Below are 25,200 nucleotides of genomic sequence, written 5' to 3'. Positions count from 1 at the left end.
CAGCCAGAAGCTGATTATAAGCTAACGCTAGCAGTTTATAAATCAAGCTTTTAGTGACACCGAAAACTGTGGAAAACATAACAGCAATGGTGGGGAGAGAAGATGAGAGAGAGCCTGTGGGATAAAATTGTCTGCTTTATTGCTATCATCTTAGAAGCACAGGGTGAGATATTCATATGGGAATTAGCTTAAATGTTCATTCAGCAAAACGTGGCTTCCTGTTTTGATTAGTATAAGAGCAGGATTCTCAAGATGTTATGTCTTTTTTTTTCTCCACCTACAACAACACTTACCTTCCTGATAAAATTACCAGGGAATTTGAGCTGCTAAAATAATGTTTCCCTTAGAGAAAACACAGTCATTTTAAGACATAAGTAAAACAAACTGTATGAACTACTTAGACTGAGCAATCTGAACAAACACTTGTATCTATTTCTCAGCAGTCTCAAGGGTTTTTTTTTTCCTCCTTTGCATTTTATAATGTTAATTTTAGTCACTGCTTGACATCAGCCTAATAATTCAGGAGATGGTTTGCAAAGCACAGATTTTATTTTATTTTTAGGATTGAATCCTTAAGCTGTTTATCTGTTGCTTTCAAAGACACTGTTGCTGAGCAAATTGTCTGAGGAGCCCCAAGATGGTCGCCTCTCATAGTTCAGTGACTTACCGGTAAGTAAGGCACAAGGTTTGCATCTTGTGCAGAGGGTGTCTGTTAGGAAAAAGAGAGAGAGAGTGAGAGAGCCTGTTGTTGTTAGGTGGCAGGACACTGCACATGTGCAGAAGTACACTTAAAAAATCCCCACAAAGTATGGAAAGCAGTGGACCAAGAACAAAACTACTCGGAGCCATGCCTAGAAAGCATGGGGCAAGCAGAAAAATTCTCATACCCATGCTTTCTAGGCATGAAACAAGTGGAAATGTGGACGAGCACTCGGTCAGCATAGTGTAGGTGTATTGCTGCTGACTATATTATTATTAATTGAATTTGTTAGTTGCTTTAACCCAAAGCAACCAACAACCAAACAGACACAAAAAAAGCTGGTGCCTTTTAGGTAAAGCCTTGACTGGGTCCTTCCATTGTCAAATCTAGCTGGGAAATACTTTGTAAACTGCCTACCGACTGTGTTTACAATAATCAAAGTCTTATAGATACCAGTAATTTCAAGCCAAAATTAAATACTGAAGTATGCTGTTCTGCCAGATTGAATGGCCTACTCAGGAACTCTGGTTATTCAGAGCAGGCTTTTGTTTTGTATTGTTTGTGGGGAGAGGAAGAAGGGCAAACTATGAGCACAAAGAGTGCATTCAAGCAGTTGTCTAAGGCATTAATTCCCATTGAAAATACTTGCCTATTTTTTCTTCTTAGTTTTCAGGTAGAATGAGTGTAACCCAGAATTAACCCATGTCTTTTGTGTTTATTCATTGGTGGTTGACCCTTTCAGTCAACTCTCTGTCCCCAGGATTAATCATTCTGACTCCAATTGTCCAAACAGACAATTCAAGAGAGACCTCTGAACAAAAGAGAAGGGAATCAAGCAAAGTATTAGTGAAACAAAATGAGTTAATCCGTGACATGATAATTTACAGCAGGACTACTAGACCAACAGAAGTGCTGCCTGCCATACAGAAAAGATTAATAGCTGCTACATTTGCATCTGTGACAAGTGATTAATAAAAATCTGTGATTAAAAAAATACTCTCCCTTCATTGCCTAAGTGTGTAACAGATTTTGTTTCACCTTAGACTCTACAGGATTCAATTATAGTACACACCATATGTCACTCTTGCCAAAAAAAAAGGGGGGGAGGGGGATAAAAACATAGTTTGTCTTTTTCCAGTAAATGCAAAGGGACTGTTCATATGATAAGAGCTTGTGTCGACATGATACATACATTCTAACTGCCCCTTTTTACTACTTAATAGAGACACTCCCTTTTTCAGCTTTCAATTTCTAGTAAATCATTGCTCTGGTAAATCAGTTTTTCTAACTTTTACCTTTTTAGTGAGAATTGCCACTTTTTTGATCTCTAGGGCTGGGGAAGGCAAGCTGTAAATCTCTATCCTAACTCTGTTGTACATGGATGTAAATACATGCATGGACACAAATTGCCAGTGCAATCCTTTCCTTCAATACCATTAAAACTGAGTTCTTTAACTCAGTAAGTGAGCAGCTATTGATTCATTGGGACTGTGATCTTGCCCCAGTAGTACAGTGGAGCAACTAGACAGCCAGTTAACTGTAATAACTAGACAGTTATTTAGTTAACTTAGTGATAGGGAAAGTGGAAGGAGCCCAGAACACAAACCCACCAACATTTTCCTGATGAAAATAGGGATGCCCTATTCTATTTTATTATTATCCCTGTGACAGGGTGAGCTCCCGTTGCTCGGTCCCAGCTCCTGCCAATCTGGCAGTTCAAAAGCACGTCAAAGTGCAAGTAGATAAATAGGTACCGCTCTGACGGGAAGGTAAACGGCATTTCCGTGTGCTGCTCTGCTTTTGCCAGAAGCGGCTTAGTCATGCTGGCCACATGACCCGGAAGCTATCTGCGGACAAATGCTATCTCCCTCTGCCTATAAAGCGAGATGAGCGTGCAACCCCAGAGTCATCCACAACTGGACCTAATGGTCAGGGGTACCTTTACCTTTATTCTATTATTATTATTATTATTATTATTATTATTATTATATCCCGCTCATCTGACCAAGTTTCGCCAGCCACTCTGGGCAGCTTCTAACATATATAAAAGCATAATAAAGCACGAAACATTTACAAAATCCTATACAGGTCTTCTAAAGGTTGTATAGTTGCATAGTAACTTATCTCCTTGACTCAGGGGTTGCACATCTCCATTTCGACATTTCTTTGATAAAAATAGGGACATCCTACCATACCCTCCAATATTTCTCCATTGAAAATAGGGGTGTCTTAAGGAAAAGCAGGACATTCTGGGATCAAATCAGAAACTGGGGCGGCTTCTGTAAATCCCGACCGTCCCTGTAAAATAGGGACACTTGTATGGTCTGTAGGACATTGCTGCAGGGCTCATAGCTCAGTGATAGAGCATCTGCTTTGCATGCAGTTTCAGTCACTGGAATCTCCAGGATGGCCCCCATCTGAAACTGTGGAGAAATCCAATGTAGGCAAAACTGAGTTAATTTGACCTGTGATTTGACTCTGTATATGGCAGCATCCTATCAGCATTACCATTCAGACTTGTGACTGTGTTCAGTGCCTAATACAGACCCCAATACATTTGAAGCCCTTTCCATATTTTACATTAGGTTTGGGAAAGGGAATGAGGCAGTGGGGAGGAGATTAGGGTGGTGTTGCAACAATATTCATTCTGAGCCCTTAGATAACAAAGTAAGGCAAGTACTTTCAAAGCCACCTTTACCCTCTAGTAAACAATAATTGCTAGACAAGACTGGTTAACTTTGAATGAGCAAGTATCATTCTCCTTACTGTGTTTGCAATATTTACCTTTGCTGTTGATATTTTAATTAACATTAAGTGCATTATTTGCCCCGTGTGTTAAATGGGGAAAACTCTACAAATAAACAGCCATTCCCACTTGGACAATCACTCTGTAAATTAGCTTACTTTGTCAATATAGCACATGCCTATCAGCCCATTAGAAACAGCAGGAGCATGGCTGTTCATTTACTTAAGCAGTAGGTTATACCATTAATGTGTGCGATTGGTGTTAATTAGAGCTGTGTGTTGATGTCTCTATGCCACAGAGCCCACATTTATTTTATTTTTTTAAGAAATGCACATAACTCCAAACCAGCAGAATATTAATTCATTACGTATGAATAGACTCATGTACTTTGCTGACTTTGTTTGCAGTGTCATTAAGGCCCACACAAAATGTGCTAAAAGCACTATAAACAAGGCTGTTTAATTTACTACCTCTTCTGATACATATGTCAATCTCCATAGGAACAATCTAATCAAAAATTAACCAGGAATAACTTGCATTGACTTCAGGCAATCAACAGGACTTGAAACAGCTTCTATTGGGCTGAATCATGCCCCATGTTTCACACCCATGTGTGCACCTGGAAAATAACAACAACAACAATCTCACAAGTGTTCACAGATCTTTAAATACATTGTATTAATAACTCTTAAAGCAGCTTTCTAAGTATGCAACTAAGTATTATTACCCTCATATTGCAAGTGGGAGATTATGGTGATTGAACTGTGGTCATTTTATGGCAGGAGTGGCTAACCTATTTTGGCCTGAGGGGTGTAGTCACCCTTTGCAACCCTCTGGTTGGTTATGGCCAAAAACAGGTTTGGCCTCCCACAATCTCTTGCATGCAGTCTTTCGCACGCGAGCGCGCACACACACACACACGAGACACATATATGCACACACATAGGCAAACAGCCACTCTTCCTCAGATGTTCTGTGCAGTTCAGCCAAGGAGGTGGGATTATAGCTTCTCTGCTCATTGAATTTTCAAGCTGTCCCTATCAGGGTGCTGGAGCAGATTTTGAGGGTATACTAGGGTTTGGAGAAGAAAGGGAAATTCCATAGTGTAAGCAGAAGTTTGTGGTGCAAGTAGAACAGCAGTGCTGGATACAACCCTCTGCTATTGTTATTTTCCTGCAACTGCAGCCTTTGCATCATTCATAAGATATCCCTTCCTCAAAATGACCAAATAAGGAAGCCTTGTCTAACTTTAGAAGCATATAGCATCCTACTTGCTTTCATTGTCTTCTTCAGGGATACTAAAATATTGCTCAGTTATGCCAGCCTATTAAGAGATGTCTGGTGCTGAATATTAAAGTTGCCATACCTTGGGTAACATATTCTCAGTGTGGAAAATTCAAGGATCTAGGTCTACCAGCTCAGTAATCACAATTCTTATTGTCATATTACAATATTTCTTTGGTCTTCTTGACAGAGATAATCACATCTGGCAGTGTTGAAATAGCTTGTGAGCAACTTGTGCATGTCTGGAGGAGTGCAGAACAAACAAATTGTCAGTAATCGTTTTCTACAAAGCAAAATGAGAAAGATAAGCTACTCTTGATTAAGAGGAAGATTTTATAAATAGCATTGTCACTATTCAAAATAAATTTATTTTAGTCTTGATGTCCAGTCATTTTTGTGTAGCCTGAGCACTTACTAATGCCATTGACCTCATCATGATTCCTCTTCTCAGAAGATAAATTAATACCGATGTCTAGTTACACAGGCATTGACAATAATGACATTTGTGTAAATGGTTAGAGGAAATATTTTTTAGGAATCAAAGCCCATGAATTTGAGGGAGATAGAAAATCTGTACACTAATCTGAATCATTAAGTTTCTATCATGTTTCTAAAAATGAGAAAATATCCAAAGATGCTGTAGGTGTCTAGCTCCATAGTTCACCTTCAAGTGTACTATCATATAAAGATACAAAGGTATATTTTTCCGGCTTCTGACACAATAACCCTGTGTTAGAGACATTACTACTTAGTATCCCAAAATAATCTTCCTTTAAGGCAGGAATAGGGAACCTCAGACTTGGAGGTGGGGTGGGGAAAATGTAGGCCTCCAGGTCCTTTAATCTGGCTCTCAGAACACTGTCTAGGCCACACCTCTCACTGACCCTACTCTCAAGTACTTTTGCCTAGCTGGAATGTGGCTTCTTGTCTGGACAGATGAAGAGACTGAGTGCATTGAAACTTCTTACTTTTGTGTAGCTGGATTGTAGATTCCTATAATAGCCACATCCATTACCCCACCCACTTTGACCTCTGGCCACATTCATCACTGGCATACAACCTCTGGAAGGATGTCCACAAAGGAATATGACCCTGAAGCAAGAAAACTTTTTTACTCCTCTGTTAGGGAACCTAATTATTAATAAATATAATATTTGTTAAAGCTTCAGGTAGGTAGCCGTGTTGGTCTGATGCAGTCGAAATATATATAAAAATAAATAAATGTCCAGTAGCACCTTGGAGACCAACTAATGTGCATGCACATGAAAGTTTATACTAAGAACAAACTTAGTTGGTCTCTAAGCTGCTACTGGACTTTTTAATTATTTTATATATATATTTGTTAAAGCATTCACTTTATTTAACTTTTTTCTAGTTGGGTGGAATATGTTTAGCTGGAAGGTTGAAGTATTTTTAAAATGCATGACCAGGGACATATATTGCTTTTTTTAAAATGTAGATATTAACCATGATAGGAAAGTGCTTGACATGTTTCCTATCTTTGTGTATCGGACCCATTTTGGCTCGGTCTTTAGGTTTAACTGAGATTTTAAGCACATAAGTCGCCCCATTTAGTCTGTGATACCGCTTACATTCTTAATGCCAGATTTCTTCAGCTCTCTCTCACACACTATAAAAAGAGGAGTCCATGACATGGATTAATCAGTATTAATGATTTTCAGATTTTGACTTCTTCCAAGGATTTCTGGATAATGCCTGCAAAACCTATGACCTCATGCAGACCATCCGTCTCAAAGAGCAGCAGAGAGCTCAGAGGCTATCCTTCCTCAGGAGAGGCTTATTAGATTTTCTTAGCTGAAGAAATCTGATATACAGTCCTCCTCCCCCTGCTAAGTCATGATAGGCAAAGATCTTCTGTTTGTGTAAACTTTTCAAAGGAATATTGACATAGCTCCTTTTGTTGGCATAAATGAATAGAGCATGTTAACACACAGTTTCTAATCACTTTATGTAGGAATATTGCATTTTCTTTTTTGCTTAACACCATTTATGCCAAAATAAAACATTATTTTTTAATGAAGAAGGAAATGGGGAAGTGTCGTTAGTTTTGTTCAAGCAAACTAATAACAGGACTTAGGAGCACTAGGTGCATTCCTGTATAAGTGCTCTGTAAATTGCTGCTGGCCGGAGGCATGGAAAAGATACATTGATTTGGTTTTAAAGGATTTTGTAAGCAAATACATACAAAGTAAAGTACTTAAAAACTCCTCAGGAGTACAACGCACAAGAGGAACCTAGGAAAGACTGCGCTAATGCTGGAAAGATGTTAATGATGTAGTTAATATTCACAATAAGGCAGGTATGTTGTTGTTACTGGTAGCAGCAATCCTAGCCCTCTCTACACAGGCAGATTATGTGAGTGTAAATGTTGTTTGGCTTAATTTTTTTAATTAAAAAACCAGGGTTGGATCCAGACTGGTTCAGTAAATGGAAGGACCCCTTGCTGAATAAAAAGAGAGGAGATTTGGGCCTATTACTCCTTCCACCTACAGGCTCTCATGTCACCTTTCATGCTGCTCTTGAAGCTTCTTTAACTCTCTGAGGCACATTTTTCAGGAGGGCCAGGTGGACTCCAGGTTGAAGGAAGAATCAGCAAAAAATAACTTCTTCCTCTTTCAAAATCCTAAAAAAAAATATTACTGGTAGAGTTGATAGGAAACTGTTTTCGTATCACTGCACTATTTTGAGAAAACAAAATTGTGGAGTCGAACATTTTGCAGAATATTTTTTGGGGGGAGTGGAGTTATATTCTCCAATATTTTTTCTCAGAAATTTCTAAAAGAAAGAAAGAAAGAATAAAGAAAGAAAAAGAGAGGAAGAGAGAACATGGTCAACTGTCAGAAAATCATTTTCTGGGAAATTTAAACTGAGCTATAGGTGCTGAGCAGCTGACAAAGATCCCTACCTGAAATGTTGGCGTGCCTTTAGACAGTATTGAGTGTGTTGAGTCCAATTGCTTAATTTAAATAAAGCTATTTGGGAAGGATCATTGCTCATTGGTAGTTCACATGATTTGCATGCTGAAGGTATCAGGATCAATCCTCAGCATATGCAGTTAGGGCTGAAACAGACTTTGCCCTGAATCCCTGCAGAAATGTAGGATAGACACTACTGAACCAAATGGACCAATGACTTTAGCTGGTATTAGGTAATTTCCTTTGTTCCAGTAGGTTCAACCAAGTTGTTGAATTTTTAAGCCTTGTATCCAAAGTAGCACTAAGTCACTCATTCCATTAGCACAATTGTTTTATGCTTGCAGAATGGAACTTCTTCCCTCTTCTCCACCCTGTGCATCTGTTTCATGAGCAAAGAAGGTTCTCTCTTTCCCTCCATAATTTCTGACATGCCATTGAACACATTACCTGTTCACATTCACTACCTCCCCATCCTCTTATTCCTGTCCATGTATATGTTGCATGAACACATGGTTAATATCTGTATAAGCTTAGTGTTAACTCATGTATCTTTACTTGAAGAACTTAAAGGGATGCTTAAAGATTTGTGTGAGGCTTCACTGAGGAGTTTTCAGTTACATAAAATGCCCTTCCTTTTACATTATTGAGAACCCATAATAGTTTTATTATTATTGTAAAGCTGCTGAGATATGGATAGGATAGAATTTCAACTGCTTGCTGCATATTGAGTTTCATTATGTTATGTCTAGTTGTTTTTGCATCTACAGCATTTAAAAGGTAAGATAAACATTTTTAAATTGCTAGAGATCTTTTCCAATGGAAAAATATGAACAGAAGACATTAAGAAAGCAGAATCCATGCTTATCTTTTGTAAATGATACGAAGTTCCTTCTTTATGTGATGTGTTCTTTCTCTTCCTCTAACACATTTAAAAGAGAGGCAAACTCCAAAATGCTGGTGTCACCTGTTTCCCAAGTGGCTCAGGAGCCCCTTATGCAGTTTCAGTAACATTTGGAAGGGTGAAACAATATGGTGGATCAAGTTATGTGTCTTCTCTCTAGCCAGTTGTGGCCTATCCAGAAAGGAAGCATTGATTACAGAGAAGCGGTTTAGGAGGTGCATAAGTGCTTCTCAGCTTGTTTTTTCTAGTGGAGAGCAGGTCCTGCTACTGTTGCTGATTCTTCCACTGTTGACAGCAATTGGAAAGCCTTGAAAGAGTCATTGGACCCCTGAGTGACACAAGCCTAGTAAAAAAATAGTAAAAAATATGGGTGTGCATTGGATCAGATGAATCCAAACTCCAGAACTGAAATGGGCTGATTTGGACAGACTTGGGGCTTATCAAAGCCTATGCAGAATCATGTCCAGGTACCCACCACTGAAAGAGGAAATTCTAAATTGTGTCAGAGTTTTGCATATTTAAGAAAAAATTGAAGGCACAGCGTCTGCCAGAATTGGAACATTTATCCCCAAGCTTGAAAATATAACGCAAGTTCCAGACTGAGGAGGCAGGAGAAAGAACACTCTATGTGATTTAAAGTTCTAGCTTCTAATAAGAGAAAATGGTTTTAATAGAGGTCTCCAATCACTTCTTTGGGGAAGGGAAGGTGAAGCAATGTATCATCTTCTTCTGTTTAGTGCTTGCTAAACCACAGGGAGGGAAGCAAATGGCTTCCCATTAAAACAACAGGGGAGATTTCATGATTTAATTTTTAACCACCCCAAAAGTGTGGATGCTGCTATTGCACAAAAACTGATTTTGCACTAGGGATGTGTACCTATGCTTCTGAAATTTGGTAGAATTCATTCCCTCAGAAAGGGCAAACATGGCTGCAAATTCCATCCAATTCTGCAAATAAAAGAGTTATAGGTGGTTCCTCTTTCTGGAGGTGGAGGAGAACACATTTTAAAGGTGTCTGGAACAAAAAAAAACTGGCCCTGGTTGCCTGTAATTTGGGGGTTTGTATATCATCCAATTATGTAAAAAGGGGAAACTATTGCAAAGTTAGCGGGACGCGGGTGGCGCTGTGGGTAAAGCCTCAGTGCCTAGGACTTGCCGATCGTATGGTTGGCGGTTCGAATCCCCGCGGCGGGGTGAGCTCCCGTCTTTCGGTCCCAGCTCCTGCCCACCTAGCAGTTCGAAAGCACCCTTAAGTGCAAGTAGATAAATAGGTACCGCTTTATAGCGGGAAGGTAAACGGCGTTTCCGTGTGCTGCGCTGGTGCAGGCTCGCCAGAGCAGGTTTGTCATGCTGGCCACGTGACCCAGAAGTGTCTTCGGACAGCAGGCCTCTTAAGCGAGATGGGCGCGCAACCCCAGAGTCAGACACGACTGGCCCATAAGCGCAGGGGTACCTTAAAAAAAAATTGCAAAGTTAGTCTTTTTATCTTAGTTCTGTAGGTCAAGAAAATATATAAAAGAGCATTTAGAAGAGTGTTTCTGTAGTATTTTTAGTCATGTGTGATTCCGTTTAATTACTTTAACTCCAAATATAATCATTTTACAGAAGAAGAATTATTTCTGATAAGATTTAATTGCTGCTAATATATTATGAAAATGTCGAATATCAGTCTTTTGTCATGGTTATCAAAAGAAGATATACTATCTGCAGTTTAGCCTTTTCCATAATGATGTAAAATAGAAAATTAGCAACTTATTATAGGGATAGTCATAGCCTACTATGTGCCCTCTTAAAAAGATGATAGAGCTGATTAAAAGAGTTAATTACAGATGGATTTTTATGGTTATTACAATCTTTTGAGAAATCCATCCATTCATCCAAGTATGTTTCCCAACTTGTTTAACACAACTGCTCTTAAGTTGTCAAAAGTTGTCAAGAGTTGTCAAGAGTTCTTGCTGAGGTTTAGTTGGAATCTTCTTTCTTGTAAATCGAAGCCATAGCCTCAGGTCCTAGCCTCCAGAGCATGAGAAAACAAGCTTGCTCCATCTCCCATGGTACAGCCCTTTAGATGGCTATCATATCTCCTCGCTTTCTCTTTCTCCTCTTTTCCAGGTTAAACATACCTAATTCCCTCAACCATTCCTCATAAAGTCTTGGTTTCCAGACCCTTAACAATCTTGGTCACTCTCCTCTGCACATGTTCCAGTTTGTCAATATCCTTCAAATTTAATGAGCATCACCTCACTTCCTTCATCCAAGTCATTTGTCAAGACATTGAACAACAACATGCCCAGGATAGAACCCTGCAGCACTCCACTTATCTTTTTAAAAAATAATAATATTTATTAAGTTTTCCAATTTAAGAATCCAATAAAAGCTACATTAAAAACATTCCAAATTATAAAATAATCAACGGTCCAAATATTATGCTAAATTATAAATCTTTGGTTGTCTTCCTATGCTCTGAGGCAGTCATCTCACATTTATGTGGCTTCTCTTAATTAGTCCAGGTGATTCCCATAAATCAATCCGATGTTAATCCTTCATTCATTTTGAACAGCCTCTGAGTTCATCTAGCAATCGAGTTAAATCAAACAATATGTTTCTGTGTGGGTGTTTATTTTCTTCCATGTCTTTCATTTTCACTTCTTCGTGCCTGTAGTTATCCACTGTGACACGTCCCAAAATGGAGGAAATCTGGCTTTCTGCCAATTGTACAAGGCATTTTATCTCTTCATTTTATCTCAGTCCAGAACAGTTAAGCCCATACTTTGGCTAGAAGCCTCAATTCCCATCTTCCGTTCTTAACAATCCATTAAAATTAATTTTAGATTCATAAATGTTTTCCACACAGTTAATAATTAGGTGGAAATGAGTCTTAAATATTACAATACTCTCCAATCCCTCTTGCATACATAATCAATTGGTAGTCCGTCCTTCCAGGGGGATTTGCCAAGTAAAATAGCAAATACGAAGTATATAAAAAAGAAGCAAAGGAGGCTTATGCCCCTTCCGTTCTGACATACCAGTTCCATCATGATGATAATCCCTCTTCCACTCGAATCCTTTGGCTTCTCAGTGGCTGAATCAATTAGCAGAGTAGTTCATCTCCCCTCACTCAGAGCATGCCTGTTAATTAAGTCCGAATTTTCATCTTAAAAAACAGGAGTTCGTTCACTCATGGTGGCGACTTTGGAGAGTTGTCAAAGAGACGCACAATACTTTCCAGCCAGAGCCCCCTGCCCCCTCATTCCTTCTGGATTAGGAGCAGGTGTTGGGCAATCTGCAGGTGAAGCTGCCCCCCAGGCCCTGGGGGGGTGTGGTTGGGAGGATGATTACTCCCATCTCATCCTCAAAATATTCCATGTGAAATGGCTCCAATGTAATGATCAGCCTCCGCTATGGCAAGCCAAACTGGAAGTCTCGCAGCACTCCACTTATCACTTTTTTCCAGGATAGTGAAGGACCATTAGTGAGCACTCTTTTGGATTTGGTCACTCATCCTGCCACAAATCCACTTAACAGTTACATCATCCAGCCCACAGCTTACCAGCTTCTTCACAAGAATATCAGACTTTGTCAAAAGCCTTACTGAAGTCAAGATACATTACATCTACAGCATCCCCCTGATCCACTAAGTTCATCAGGCCTTGGAGATTTGAATTCATTTAAAGTAGCTAGGTATTCCCTTACCACCACTTTTCCTATCTTGGTGCTGCAGCTCCTTCCTTGAATCATTTATTCTGGTATGACCAGGTTGGGCACTGTTATGACCAGGTGGGGTGCTGAACAGTTCCACCTCTCTCTGTCACCCAGTAGTATTTCTCCATCTTCTCCACACAGAGAACTTACTACTTGCGTGTTCTTCCTCTTGCTTCTAACATAGCCAAAGTAACCTTTATTGTTATTCTGAACCTCTCTTGCAAGCCTGAGCTCATTCTGAATTTTGGCCTGCCTGACCTTCTCCCTCCAGCTGTTGGCTGCTTATGAATACTCTTCCTTCATGATTTCCCTTTTCTTCAATTTCTTATACATGTTCTTCTTAAATCTCAGCTCATCTGTCAGCTTCTTATGCAGCCACACTAGTTTCTTTAGATGCCTCCCACTTTTATTTCTTGTTGGAAATGTCTGCATTTGTGCATTCAATATTTCACCTTTAAGAAACTCCCATCCATCATTCAATTCATGAAGGGATCCAAAATTATTACTTTTATTATTATTCTAATGGCCTGAAACTAGCAGTGGCTCTCTAAAGATGTAAGAGGACTTTCCCTTTTTTACACATAAGTAGTTATGCAGGAAGTTGTGGCTCATGGCAAGATTAGCATGAATACAAATGTGGATCATTATCATACCATGTGCATTAGTTGAACTATATGTAAGCATTTTGATTTTGTTTCTAAAATACATTCATATATAAACTTCTGTCTGTTTCTTTCCTCTTTGGTTGATTTGAACCAAGTAACTGAAGCATTCTTGCCAACTTCTTCATTTAAAATTTTGCTCGAGTATGTAGGAATGTATGATCCCACTGACTTCTTTAATAATGAATACCGGTACCTCCAGTCTGCTCATGGAAGCAAACCACATCACAAAGGCAAGTTAAGAGAAACTTTATCCATTAGTAAATACATTGGTAAGTCAGTTCAGGGGTGGGAATAAAATGATCTATACCAACCAAAGAATAACATGCTACTTTAAGGCAGTTTTTCAGTAGAAAGGTAATACAGATGGCAATTCTCTTTCCTCAAACTAGACAAATATATGCTAAGGTGTTGCTTAAAATTTAACCCCTATTACAGTCCAATTTGTCATAGATATCTGACCAGATTGCAGAATTATTATTTTTAATGTCTTCACTGTTACATATGACAACTAAGGAAAGTCCCAGAATTTATTGATGCAATGAATGATCCTGACAGAGCTGAAATGGTATGCTGCTTTGACCTTGTAAAATTAAGTTTGAAACATCACCCAAAATGACTCATAGTCATATCAATATAGGTTTTTATTTGCTAAATCATATTAAATTGTCAGGTATTGTAAAACCATTTACAGTCATTGTTAATTTTTTTCTCCAATCCTTTCCTATTTTAAGCTAAATAACATCATCATCTCACACAAACAAAATTAAAGTAAAAAGATAAAATGACAGATGAATATTAAAGGAGTGGTTTACTGCAATATAAAATCCTTGAAGCACAGCAAAAAAAAAATCAAAAATCTGGAAGAATGCATCAAGAGAAGAGTTTATGTGATGTGAAAGAATCTGGGAGAAAGGTAAGCCCAGAAAATATAGAACCTAACCAGGAACAAATTATCAAATTGTAGGTTCTCAAGCGAGATCAGACACCCTGCTGTATCTGTGCACATATGCTGCAGTTTGTTTTCAAGCTATGCAATCAGATTAGAATGTGCCTGAATGCTTTTGTACTGCAGTCAATCAAGGACAAAGATGGCCCTCTGGCAGTGGCTTTTCTTACCCTACTCCTTTACCCATGAAGGCATTTGAAGATGTGCAGAGAGCTTTTCTGTGCAGCCTTGATTAGCATTCCTAAGAATGAGATAGAGGCAAGGTATTAAGAAGTGCAGCTTCTACAACAAGGCATGAAGATTCCAAGCTGCAGGAATCAAGTCCTTTCATTTCCACTCCCACCCCCAGACCCAACTTCTTTTTTAAAACAATTTTGTTAAACTTTATTTTTTAGTTTCTGAAGAAACTTATAACAAATAGTCGCAATATATGTCCTGTAATGGAGGAAATTTCTCTGAAGACCATTTTCTGAAATAATTGTACAAGTTTACACCCCCAGCCCCATCTTTGACTGGGGGAAAATATTCTCATAGGAGACTGGAAGAAATTACTCAGTTACATCCACTCATTGCAACTGGAGCCTTTAGACTGTGGGATGCTAGGTGCTCTTTCACTTTATTTCTCTCACTCAAAGCTAAGGTTCAGGGCCATGCAGCACAATTGGGTTTTGCTAGATAAGAAGATGGTGCTGAGGCACTCCTTAGTGAAGTAGACTACAGTATCAGAGCTCTTAGGAATATAAACCAAGGTGCAGAATAGACTTGGTACAGTTTAGTGTTCAGAGTCTTCCAACATATGGTAACAACCAGGTTCTTTTATTTAAGAGAATTCCCCCTGTCCTCCCACATCTCATGTGTGACAAACCTAGGATAAAATACAGGCTTTGGTCAAGGAATGGTTTTTTGACAAATACATTATCCTTAGTACAATTTAACTCCTGGGCCATTCTTATTCAGATTTAAAGCCCAGTAAATGCATTAATTTAGTGATGTGGCAGTACCTGAAATACTGCTTCCATGTGGACAGGTCCCCATGACACAGTGGAAATATTTTCTAGGAGCAAACATTTGGCTCACCTGGATTACATATGGTTGTATCCAATGAAGTTGCCCTGTCAGCACAAAGATCTTCATCTGCAAAACAGGACTTCCTCTCCCTGCCGCCCCCCCATTCCACACAAATCTGCTCCGGAGCGTTGAGAAAAACCAAAAACAGATCTGAGAACAGGAGAGGAGAGGACAGGAAGAGCAAGTCCCATTGCACAGGGGGAAGCTGTAAGAACATATGAAAAGCCTGCTGCAGCAAGCCCATCCAGTCCCACATCCTATTCTCAGTGGGAAGTCTTTGTGCTAACAGGACAAATTCATTGGATACAGCCCACCCAGCTTGTCTGTTTCCCAGCTTTGCATCAGCCTCTGGGGTGGACAAAAACCATGAAATCTGGGTGATCTATTTGTAGCTACTGTTTCAATGTGGAGTCCAAGTATGTGTAAACATTTTTTCCCCAATGTAATCCTGGTCACCAAGGCAATGTATGAATTGGGCCTAGGTACTATAGGTATGAGCCAGAGATTCATTGTTGCTGTTTTGAATGCCAGCTCTAGAACATGTAGTTACAAGGAAGATAGTGCCTCTCCTGACCTTGAAAGTTTCATTAACTCACCTCTCAATAATCAGAAACAGATCCTGTTTGTAAGGGATTCCAGCCACTGAACAAGGTTACCAAATCCGAGATAATGTCTTATAGTCAGCTTTGATCCCCAGCATCTTTTTCTTTAGAAATTAGTGGTGTGAAAATACATGATTTGAGCTTGAACATAAGGCTCCTTTTGACAAACTTCACTTTGATAAAAAGATCTGCAAACCAGTCCAATTTATAAAGGCAGTTAAGTTGGAATAATTGGACTTAAGCCAATTTTTACCCATTGTCAGCTTAAATATAAGTACTGCAATTCTACTGGTTTATAGATTGCTTGCTTTGCTACTAAACTACAAGATGTGGTTTCCACAAAGTGGGGAAAACATGCCAACTGAAGTTTTCAACTGGCAATTTCACTTATGATTCCTAATGTTCTGTTCATACAAGAATGACTTGATGCAGCTGCTGCTTGATGTCATTTTTAATCAGATCAGGCTGGACTTTGATTGCATCATGTTAAAATATTTCTAAGTATATAATGGAGTCAGGACAAAACCAAATATATTCAGTTCACCAACTATTCTTCAGGCAAAAAGCTATTTATTTTCATTCCCTAAAGAGGGTCTTGTGTAAGAGGTAAAATGTCAGAAATGATCAAGATAAATGTTGGTTATTACAACTTCACCCTCCCCTCAAAAAAGATGCATCTTTTGTTCATAGAAATGTTAACACACTAAGGTTAGCTCAAGTCATAGCTCCGCATAAATTCCTATGAGGTATTTTCATGTGCTAAATAACAGTCAAATATACTTCCCTTTATTTCTGAAATAGTTTCAGCATTTCACAAAAATAAATGTTGTTTAAAAGATAATTCCAGAAGTATAGCCCGAGGGAACGGTTCCTGTTGGTGGTTTTTCTAAATCACATCTTTCACCTTTGGTTTTGCCAAGTCAAGTTTTGTTCAGAGATTAGACTTTTTCCTCACTTATCTTTCAAATAGAAGTTAAGAAGATGAATTATGTGTTTGGGCTTTGACTTGTTAGTTTCCATTTCTCATGCAATAGGGATATTTGTACAGCAACTGGAGGATAGATGGAAGGATTGTATGAAGAAAGAAGTGTGTGAACTGACAGAAATATGGCAGAGATTGTACACTAGTTGGTATTGGGCTGCAGCTAAACCTCTCATACCTAGTTAGAATACTTGGTCCTTGTTTCAAGTCCATCCCTTCTTTTCATCCCTTTATGCTCTTTCCAAATATTGTGAAGCACATTTACCAGACAACCTAAGAACATAAGAAGAGTCTGCTGTATCAAACCAATGTCTCATCAAGTCCAACACCTTATTCTCATGGTGGACATCCAGATGCCCATGGAAAATGAGCCTCAAGCATGACCTGAGCACAAGAGCACAATTCTCTCCTGAAATTCATTGCTGCCTCTGACTGTGGAGGCACAGCATAGCTATCATGGCCATTGATAGCTTTATCCTCAATGAATTTGTCCAATCTTCTTTTTAGCTCCATGGTGATGCACTGAACTTAGGGGAAGCAATAGGACACAAGAGCCTCTTCTCACCTCCCAAACAAAGGATGCCTTTCAGAGAAAGAAGCACAAGTCACCACTTGCACTGGTTCAGTTTGATCCACTCTGCAAGAACAAGGTGACAAATAAAATTATACTCTTAAGAACTGGTTTACTATTGCTCCACCCTCTCATCCCACAAACAAACAAAAATAGCATATGGCATTACCTTATACTCAATATAATTTCATGGCTGATGTTTTCTAGCCCTGCTTGCTGAGTGTTGTTTTAACTGTAGGTGCCAGGGATCGAATCTGAACCTGATTCATCTGCCCCTGAGCTCTGGGCCCCCCCACCCACAAATCCATTATCACTTTCTGCATGGCTGATGCTGTAGCCAAAGCAATTGGTAAACCAATTGTTCTGTCCCTGTACATGTGACATTCCATACACAGGCATGTCAGGATTTTTCAACATCTCCCATGACTCTCAAAAGACACCATAAAGCAGCAGTCCATGAAGTAATTGGGCTGCTATGGGAAAGGAAAGCCTCCTGTGGGAGAAAGGAGTAGGGCTATAATGCTGGTGGGTATATTGTACCTCTGCTGTTGGAGGCAATATGCTTCTGAATACCACAGGAGGGGGAGAGTGTTGTTGCATTTAGATTCTGCTTGTGGGCTTCCCATAAGCGTCTGGTTGGCTACAAAAAACAGAATGTTTTGCTGCTGGCCTGATCCAAAAGGTTCTTATGTTCTTATATTGGATGCAGAGTTTTGCTTTAATTAATGCTCCTATATGTGTATTTCAGCCTAAAGCTTTATTCTGTCTCCTAAAACCATACACCACAGTGCAAATGCACAATTTGACCTAATTAGGTTGGTTCAAGTTTGCACGAACTTTGAAGTTAAGACTTTTTAAAAAATCATACAGAATTTATTAGAAATTGCATGTAGAACAAGGATGGGTCCTAATATGGATATTTTAATTGCAGTATCTGTGTCATAATTTCAAACCCCTTCTGATAGAAAACATGCAAATAAAATAATGAATTGATCAGGTAGAGATTGAAAACTGTTGCATTGGTCCAAGATCTCTATTATATTGAATGAAGGCTGCAGGTATATGGACACCTGGTCATTTTTTAAAGAGGGAGAACATGTTTTGTGACCAAATTTGCTATCTGCAAAAAGTGTCCTCTTTTCAGAAATAAGTTATTACTTTAAAGTGAGCCAAAAGGTTTGCAGGGCATTTGCTGTTTGCAGGGTGCTAGCTATTGAACTCATGGTTTTTATACATAAATGGTCTCCAATATTATATATAATAAGATTGCCAGTGAACTTTTCTCTTGTACAGCCCAGGACCATCCACATTTGTGTCACAGTGAAGCTTCAAGCACCATTCAGAATGATGGCCTGTCATAATAACAATCTGTTTTTAACTACGGTTCCCTTCTTCCCCCTGTAGATTCAAACTGCAGGAAAATCTGGTGTGAAAAAGCTAAAGGCAAAATAAAACGGTTCCACTTTTTGAAAAGGTGGCAAAGTGCGCATATGGCTCTTGCTGTCACATAGTGAGATTAAAAGGCGTTTATTACTACCCTGTTCCAATTCCAAGGTCACTACTTAAAATCTGTGCTGAATCAGTTAAGGTCAGAAATCTTTACATTCTGGTCACCCATTGACCCAACAACAGTATTAGTGAAGGAAAGAAGAATAAAGGAACAACATTAAGGTTGCATCCAGTGTTAATCCCACTCAGGTTAAAGATATGACTCACTTAGGTCCACTAATTTCAATGCATCTACTCTAAGCATAATTTAGCTGAGAACTAAGAATGTACTTTAAGATTGTATTTGTAGGATAATATTGTTTCTCCAGTGAATAATCTAGAAAATTATTAATGTCTTGTCTTTTATCTGGTAGGCTTGCTATTCATCCCTTCCTGATGTGAATACACTGGGCCAGATTCAACTAACTAGTTCCACTAGTGGAAGCAACTAACTGGTTCCACTGCACAATGAGGTCCCCCCCTTCCTCCCCCTGCACCTTCCAAATTGGTTTGGGGGGTTGGGAGGACCCTCTCCCCAAAATGTACACAGGGAGAAGAAAGGGGATATGGTTCCATGAGGCAAGGAGAAATTATTGTGCTGATGGAGCGATCTGCTTAGCACTATGTTAAATTCCTCCCACTGTGTTAAAGTTGTGATGAAGACCAGGATGTAGCCATCCAGCCACAGAGAGGGTTTGAGTGCTGGCAGCAGTGGCGTAGCGTGGGGGGTGCAGGGGGGGCCAGCCGCACCGGGCGCAACATCTGGGGGGGCGCGCTCGCACTCGCAGCTCTCTGCCCCTACCTGGCTCACTCACTCTCTCTCACTGCAGTGCTGGCTGTGTGAATCCGATCCGAGCCGCTGGGTCGCCGCCCACTGTGGAGGGGGTGGATGCCAGGCGTGCGGTGCGGAGAGAGAGCGAGGGACTATCTGGGGGAGGGACAGTGCAGTGGCCGCCCAGTGCAGCGCTGAGCGCGGGAGAGAACCACACCAGACCAGACCAGGCAGCAGCAAGAAGAAGCTGGCAGCGGCGGCAGGTTAGGGGTTAGGGGGCGCAAATTACTTGCCTTGCCCCGGGTTAGGGGGCGCAAATTACTTGCCTTGCCCTGGGTGCTGACAACCCACGCTACGCTGCTGGCTGGCAGAAGCATATTGACCCATAAAAACAAAAAGACACCATTTTGAAGGGACTTGGTACAAGAGGTGGACATTAGCAAGGCAAATGTAGAGTGGAAGCCATTTGAATTTTGGAAAAACTAATGACGTCTCTCCATAACCAATTGAAATGGGATACAAACCCTCTTCAAAAGTTCAAAGTGAACACATGAAGAGTATAGTAGGGTTGCATGTGCTAGCCCTATCCTAATATCCCCACCCCCACAGGAGACCTTTGCATACTAAGTGAGAGAGTCTAAAGGGGATTTATAATGAATTTTATCCAAGTAGATTTAAACTTTCTGACTCTGCGTGGCTAGATCAGGGTGGTACAGGGTGGATGGGGACACTGAAGGCAGGGGCCATGTGTTAGCCGCCTTGTGCCCTATACTTTACATGAATGCCAAAATAAGGCTACAATGTTGTAGGAAGCTGTAGGAATATTTGAGTGTTCAAAGGTTTTTAGGTTGTCCCATGGCTACTCTTTTGTAATTGGAAGGTGGGGGTGTTTTTGTTGTTTGTTTTCTATGTTATGTATTTTTGCATTTTTATATTGTAATCCGCTCTATGATCCTTGGATGAAAGGCAGTATAGAAAGTTAATAAATAATATTTAATATTTCAAGATAAAGTTTTGATACTAGGGATGCCATCTTTTAAAGTACTTGAGTCCTAGGCCATTTGTACAGTACAACTAACGCCTTGAGTTTGGTCCAGTAGCTCACTGGCAGGCAACCTGGCAGCCATGTTCTGTGCAAGCCACACCTTTTGAACAATCTTCAAGGGCAGCCTCACACAAAGGTCACTGCAGTCATACAAACATACTACAGGCTCTATTCAAAAATAAGTTCAATCAAGTCCTAGGAAAGCCACAGTGGTTCCCAATTAGTTATATACAGCATACTCCCTGCTTTTCAAAAGCCAAGCCGTGGATCCCCTACTTTTGAAAATTTTTATATCTCCATGGTAGTTTTTGTTATATGAATTGTGCCACAGATCCCCTATGGTTTGCAGACCACCATTTGGGAACCACTGGTGTATAGGATTGCAGCCTTAATTCATTCAGCTAACTATTCTACACATACTACTAGAGGACTGTGTGCTACATGCAGTACTATTCTTGTGCTCAAATATAGGCTAGGGGAGAGTAGGCTGTGTATGAAAAGGCCAGTGAACTTCTGCTAAAGCTTTTAGCAGGCAACGGGCATTGTTCCAGACCTGTATGGGAATCATATAGCCTAGGAACCTGCTAATCCTCAACCACTCCAGCACACCTCCAAACTGCCCTATTTTCAGCCTCACCACCAGTGCAGCACCACTTATGAGACAGTCACACTGGCAGAAAACTCCACTGGCATCCAGGGAGAACTTGTGTCTACAGAAATAAGGATCTGCAATATCCTATGCCCCTAGGCCACCCTTCCAGGGACCATAGAATTTCACCTAAGTCTGCTTTTTACTTACAGTTTAAACCAGCATGAGATGGAAAACTAGTGGCACAACACAAAATCAAACATGTGAATCACTCGATAGTATCTCATCACACATCCTTCTGAAAAAAAATATAAAATAAACATCTGATGGGCCTTTGTGTCATTTTGAAAAATACATTTTTAATAATATCAAGGTTCTGCCTTCAAAATGTACTGTGAAAAGGAGATTGGTGAAAGGCAGAAAATGATCAGTATTTTGAAGAAACGGAATGATGTTTTTGCCTTTTCTTTTCACACACTTTTCTATTCTCTTTTGAGTTTGGCTAAGCTTTGACTCACCCCTCAGCCCTGCAAAAACTTAACAATATTTGCTTCAGAGGTCATATTGGGTCTTTTTTGGCTTGCTCCCAAATTAGTTGAAATTACTGGGTATACACCAAAATGAAGACTATCCTTTAAAAACTCTTAATGAAAGAAATCACTTTGTTCCAGAAAGCATTTCTATTCTTCTTTCTCACCTATATATGTACTCTTTCTCCCCTGCCCCCCACAATAAAAAAACTTTAAACAAGTTTTGAAATTTATCATGGCCATTCCCTGGTGTATATCTGCTTTGGAGAGATATCTAACTGTATTTGCTATTCTGTTTTCCAGACAGCAGCTTGGCTAGGCTTTGAAAAGAGGATGTTAGCATTTTTAAAGCCTTTCCCCCCTTTTTATTATATGAATCAGTGTTCTTGGAGAAGTCAAAGTTCAGTCCTCCTGCTGCATTACAATGCCTTTCAGCCCGATATTAGAGAGCAAGTCCCATTTTACTTTGTAATATGAAGCTTCACTTCGGCATTAATTCCATTCGGAAAGCAGCTGCGCTTATAATAGATTCCTTTTAAGCAAAATGGAAAAATATACATTTATCAAATAACTTTCTTTCAGTAGTGCTGCTGCAGTCTTTATTGCATCAAAGTTGTCAGCAATCAGCCCATCTTTCTGAATAAAGATGTGCCAAATCCTAGCATCTGACTGTATATTGAATAAGCAATGAGCGAGCTCCAGGAGAGCATCTGTCTGTCTCCTTCTATCTCAGCTATTATAATATATATTTATTTATGCTCACATTACCTTGTTGCATCCTGCAAAGCTGCTGGGTATTTATTTGCTAAACATACATTTAAAGTGACACTCTCACAGTTAACATCACATTTACACCAACATTTTTGCCAGTATTGCTAATAACAATATATGAAAGCTTAGGAGGGTTGCAATCAAATGTACTTTTAAACACACTTCTGGGGGGTATTTTGTAGGACCAGAAAAAAAGACTAATTGTCTCAAAATGATACCCATGTTAATGGGTTGCAACAAAATGGCATTGTCTTCCTATGGCATCTTAAAGGCTATCAAATTTATTGTAGCATCAGCTTTTGTACTTAAGATGAATAGTTACACTGGCATTTGAGTTATTACCTGGTAGATGGAAAAAAAACTATTAATATTTTCTATGATGTCTATTTTTTTGAGGTTGTTCATTTCTACAAATGCAGTAATGCACAAGGGTTTAAGTGGAAGAGAAGACAGGAATATAGGAAGCTGCCTTATAGGAAATCAGGCTCTTGATCCATCTAGAGCCATCTAGATCCTCCAGCTCAGATTGCAATGACTGCAGATGGTCTATACAGGAAGAGGTACACACCCACCAACATTCTGCTGATGAAAATCAGGACACACATCTTTTTGTGCTGTGCTCCCATGTGAGGTAGCTGACTCGCACAAGAGCACAGCACCACTGCAAGCACTAGTGCCACATGCTCCTTCTTCTTAAGCTTGGCGACAGTGGCATCACTGGAGGCTGAAACAGAACATTTCAGGATCCAATCAGAAGCCAGGATGCAGGATGGCTTCTGCAGTTCCAGGTTGTCCCAGGAAAATCAGGACGGTTGTGGGGTATGCAGGCAAACTCTCAGATAATCTCCACCCCAAGCTGTGATCCGCTCTGTTATAGAAGAGCAAATGCAGGTGTTTATATTGTGTTTTCATTTCTTACCCAGTCGGGTTAGGCCAGGAAAAGCCACTGGTTATCCACCCAATCTGGTGATGGCCCTTTAATGGTCTTTGAAACACAAACATTTGCCTTTTTGTTCTCATAGAATGATACAAGAACCCCCTGTCTTAACAGGACACTCTGCCTTGTATTGAAAATCATTATTTAAAAGTAGGAAATGGTTTTCTTTCAAATAGCACGCTGTTCAGCATGTTCTTCAAGATGCATCTCAGGCACTTACTGGCACTTTGACAATATAATTATTTCCTGCCATAACATTTACCACTAAATTGTGCTTAATATCCAAATCTAACCTAACATAAACCCATAGAGATCAGAAAAGTTTGCTTTTATTTGTTACAAGTAATTTTCAGCCCATCCTGCCTGACAGCTAAATAGACGCTTGATTGGAAAGCAATTAACATATTGAAAAACCTGTGGAAAACAACTTATTTTCAATCAATGGCAAGCGGGTGGAAATGGCAAGCACTGCAGTGCTACCATCTGTGTGTCTATAAACATAGGTCCAAGCACTTTCATTGCGTGCTGAGGTCCCCCAAAACACCCCTACCCCAATAACTCACACATCACTCATAAATTTTTGTTTAAGGTTTTTGGCATAGTTTTGGCCACAACTTTATTAAACATACAAATTGTGAGTGGTTGCTTAGGCATTGGTTATGACTAGCTGTCCCCCCCGCCTTGGGGGACAGCACTGACTCCCGGATTCCAGCGAGAGCCAGTGTGGAGGAACAAGATCAGGGATAACTGGAGCTGCGACACAGACCCTCAGCTTCTCCCCGCATGCTCCCAGGAGCTTACGCGGCCCGCACCCGATTCCAGGGGTTTGGACGAGAGGATGGTAAGCCCCTGAATTCCTTTAACAGAATTCCCATGCAGCAGCAGCATTGGAGGGGCAGGCACAGCCAATCCATACCCCTCCACCAACCAATTTAAACCAATGCCTAACCGCCTTGCTTAGGCATTGGTTATGACTAGCTGTCCCCCCCGCCTTGGGGGACAGCACTGACTCCCGGATTCCAGCGAGAGCCAGTGTGGAGGAACAAGATCAGGGATAACTGGAGCTGCGACACAGACCCTCAGCTTCTCCCCGCATGCTCCCAGGAGCTTACGCGGCCCGCACCCGATTCCAGGGGTTTGGACGAGAGGATGGTAAGCCCCTGAATTCCTTTAACAGAATTCCCATGCAGCAGCAGCATTGGAGGGGCAGGCACAGCCAATCCATACCCCTCCACCAACCAATTTAAACCAATGCCTAACCGCCAACCTTACAAGTTGTGACGATTTGCTACGCAGTAGGCAAAAACCAAATGGCACACACTAATCAGCCAAATGGAAAAATTCCTACCAGGCCCCCGCACCAAGGCGGACGACCCCATGATAGGCATAGCAAGGTCAAAGCACAAGCCCAAAAGGGAGGGCGGGCGGGTGATCCGGTTCCCACATTGAAAGAGAAAGCAGCTTGCTGTGAACCTTGTTTAAATAACCTGTTCCCACCCCCAAATTGGCAACATCCATTTTATCCCAGCAACTCAAACAGCCAATCCTTGCCAGGCCCCTCTATCTTATACTGCCTGGCAACTATGGGGTGTCTTGCTAGGCCCCATCCGCAACACGTGCTCTCCTTTAGTGAGAACACGCTTTCTGACCACAGCACTGCTATGATTTAGAGATGTCCTTGACTGCCTGCTTCACCAGAGTATAACACCATTGTTAGTGCCAATCTCCTTGTTATATTTAAAAACTGGACAGATGTCATCAAGACTTATTTTTTATCAACTGGACAACTGAAAGCCATTGTACACCTGGTGTTTAAAATGGCTGAGTTTTTAAAAAGCTCATATTCTTGAATATTGATGCATTTAGATCAAGAAGCCATGAGTTTTTGCATTACCTGATGATGTGCCAGTGTCTTCCATTTGTTTGATTGGGGTGTCATTGTAAAATGCAGGCATAGAATTTATT

Source organism: Podarcis filfolensis (genome assembly GCF_964270895.1).
Source record: "Podarcis filfolensis genome assembly, chromosome: 2".
Taxonomy (NCBI): domain Eukaryota; kingdom Metazoa; phylum Chordata; class Lepidosauria; order Squamata; family Lacertidae; genus Podarcis; species Podarcis filfolensis.
This window is presented reverse-complemented; position numbering follows the sequence as displayed.